Genomic DNA, 3618 nt, shown 5'->3' with positions numbered 1-3618 from the left:
TCATTGGACTATGGCATCTGTTATGGTCATTGGACTATGGCATCTGTTATGGTCATTGGACTATGGCATCTGTTATGGTCATTGGACTATGGCATCTGTTATGGTCATTGGACTATGGCATCTGTTATGGTCATTGGACTATGGCATCTGTTATGGTCATTGGACTATGGCATCTGTTATGGTCATTGGACTATGGCATCTGTTATGGTTATTGGACTATGGCATCTGTTATGGTTATTGGACTATGGCATCTGTTATGGTTATTGGACTATGGCATCTGTTAGCCTGGGCTCTACATTGTTCTGCAAAGAAGACAAGGGAATTAAAAAGTGGAATCATTGAGTACAGAGAATTAGGCTGGCAGGAATGCTCTTTCACTCCCTGCAATGACCTGAGTAAAGGCAACTAGAGAAAGGAAGGGTTTATTTTGGCTCAGCGGAGTGCAGTGCACCATAGCAGAGAAGGCATGACAGCCTGGAGCAGCATGGTTGGTGGTGCCAACCAGGAAGGAGAGAAGGGGACATCTGTTTAACTGGCCTTTCCTTTCCCATTTTTTATTTTGTCCAGGACCACAGCACACGGGAAGGTCCTGCCAGACCCCAGGGTGGGTCTTGCATCAGTTAAATCTCTCTGGAAAGTCAAAGCCAGCACCTAAGAGCATTTGTTACTCATGCAAAGGACCTGAGTTCCATTCCCTGGACCCAGACAAGAGCTTACAACCAACTGTAGCTCCAGTTCCGGGGGATCCAATGCCCTCTTCTGGCTCCACGGGCAGGAGACATGCATGTGATATACAAACGCAGGCAGAACACACACATGAAATAAACGGGACATACGCAAGAGCTGTGTCTCCCAGGTGATTCCAAATCCAGTCAGTGAAGTTGCCATGGAGCTGACTAGTCAAAATGAAGGTCTCCCCTCTCCCTCAGCTGAGAGGAGCCATCCCAGGAATGGTGGGGATCAAACCACCCCCCTCACCCCTACCCCACTGCTGCCAACTTAACCCTAAATAGATCTGGGAAAGCTTATATCTTCTCTCACACGTTTTCATTTCAACTTTGACAGGTGATTTGTTTTTGTTGGTTGGTTTTAGATGGTCTCAAGTAGCACAAGTTAGCATTGGATTCATATTACCAAGGGCAGCTTGAACTCGGATCATCTGCCCCACCTCTACAAGGCGATGGAATTACAGATGTTGGCCACCATGCGCAGCTCACTTCCAAGTGTTTATGTTTAAATTGCAAAGTCTGAGGGCTGGGGTGTAGCTCAGTGATAGAGGGTTGTCAGTGTGTTGTGGATTTTGAGGTAACAATCGCTGTATACAGGTATCATCGGGGTTGGTTTGCTTGTTGTGTTTTGTTATTGTCTTAATACAGGGTTTCACTGTGAGTGCTGGCAGGTCTGAAACTCAGAGCTCTGCCTGCCTTTGCTTCTCCAATGATGATATTAAAGATGTGTCCCACCATATCATACAGTTTGAAAGGCAATAAATGGAACTCTGGGAGAGTTTAAGTCCCTTTTGTTCCTCTCTTGAAAGTCATGGGTTTTGAGCCGGGCAGTGGTGGTGCATGCCTTTAATCCCAGCACTCCCAAGGCAGAGGCAGAGGCAAGCGGATTTCTGAGTTCGAGGCCAGCCTGGTCTACAAAGTGAGTTCCAGGACAGCCAGGGCTATACCGAGAAACCCTGTCTCGAAAAACAAAACCAAAAAAAAAAAAAAGAAAGAAAGTCATGGGTTTTATTTTCTTGTTTGTAGTGCTGGGGCTAGAACTCCGTGCCAGCCTTCTCCCACCAAGTGACACCGTGGCTCTAGACTCCTGTTTCTGTTCTGCATCTCTCACAGTGGGTTTTTTTTTTTCCCTGATAATTTTTATAATGTTAGAGAGTGAGCCAATGGCCCAGAGCATAGTAGGCAAACACTCTTACTATTGAACTACATCTCTGGCCCTTTAAAAATAACTTATTTATTTGCCAGGTATGGTGGCTTTAGCCTTTAATCCCAGCACTTGGAAGGCAGAGGCAAGCAGATCTTTGTGAGTTCGAGGTCAACCTGATCTACAATGAATTCCAGGACAGCCAGGAATACATAGTGAGACCTTGTTTTCAAAAAACGAAATATGTATGTGTGTGTATATATATGTGATAGACAAACCAAACTTTTTTTTTTTTTTAAGCAGTTTTTATTTTGAGGCAGGGTTTCACTAAGTTGACCATGGTAGCCTTGAACTTGTTCCATAGCCTGGGCAGACTTTGGACTTAGCATCTGCTTGCCTTGGTCACTCAAGTGGAGTTAGGGGTCTGCCCGTGATGCCTGACTAAAAATATGTCTTATTTTTAGTTATTTTGTCAGCTACTTGTAAGGACAACAAAGCAGGGCTGGCAAGATGGCTGAGCTGGTGCAGGTACCCGCCACCAAGCCTAATGGCCTTCGTTTGTGCCTCAGGACCCATGTAGTAGAGGGAGAGTCCACCCTCCAAAAGTTGTGCTCTGCCCCTCATGTGTGTGCCATGTCATAACACACGTAAATAAATGGGGTTTCAAAATTACAGTGTGTGGGTGTGGGTGTGTGGAATCATAAAATTATTAAGTCAGCCAGAGAAATCATTGCATATTACCATAATTATTACTGCATCTTTTGATCACAAAAAGATGCTTAGTTATGGCTGAGTCAACCAACTCACTCCTGTAAAGCAAATCAGAATTCCAGTAAAGGGGCTGGAGAGATGGCTCAGCGGTTAAGAGCACCGACTGCTCTTCCAAAGGTCCTGAGTTCAAATCCCAGCAACCACATGGTGGCTCACAACCATCCGTAACAAAAATCTGATTCCCTCTTCTGGAGTGTCTGAAGACAGCTACAGTGTACACACATATAATAAATAAATCTTTAAAAAAAAAAAGAATTCCAGTAAAATGTACAAATCGTCAGATGCAGAAACCTTCAGCCCCCTCTGGTAGGGTTGATTGTTGCCTGAGACTCAGCACAGTAGCTGAGCAGAGTACTCTTGCCCCACCCCCACCCCCGCCCCCATCCCCGCCCCCACCTCCACCCCCAGCGTCTGCTTGGAGTTGTACCTCACTTTGTTACCAGTTTTCATCCAAATCCACTGGGAACTGACACAATGTCCTTTTGTTTCTCTGGCAGGGACGACTTGACTCTGAAATGTGTCTCACACATTTATATATTTATCACAATGGCAGGCAAGAGCCAAAGGACTGGGGTTTGTTCTTTTGTTTTTTTTTTTTTTTTTTTTTAAGGTTTATTTTATGTATGTTAGTACATTGTTGCTGTCTTCAGACACACCAGAAGAGGACCCCATTATGCATCAGATCCCATTAAGGATGGTTGTGAGCAACCATGTGGTTGCTGGGAATTGAACTCAGAAAGAGCAGCCAGTGCTCTTAATCAAGGAGCCATCTCTCCAGCCCAAAGGAAACAGTTGTAACAATTCTGAGAGCTATTTGGAACTAACTTCTTGAGGTCACTGAAGGTTCTCTAAGACCTTAGTTCTATTTAAAAAACAAAACAAAACAAACAAACAAACCTCAATGGCTTATAACAAATAATATGATTGCATTCCACCAATTTTTAAAGTTTGTTTTTTGAAAATATTTTTATTTAT

Source organism: Mus musculus, chromosome 7 (assembly GCF_000001635.26).
Source record: "Mus musculus strain C57BL/6J chromosome 7, GRCm38.p6 C57BL/6J".
Classification (NCBI taxonomy): Eukaryota; Metazoa; Chordata; class Mammalia; order Rodentia; family Muridae; genus Mus; species Mus musculus.
This window is presented reverse-complemented; position numbering follows the sequence as displayed.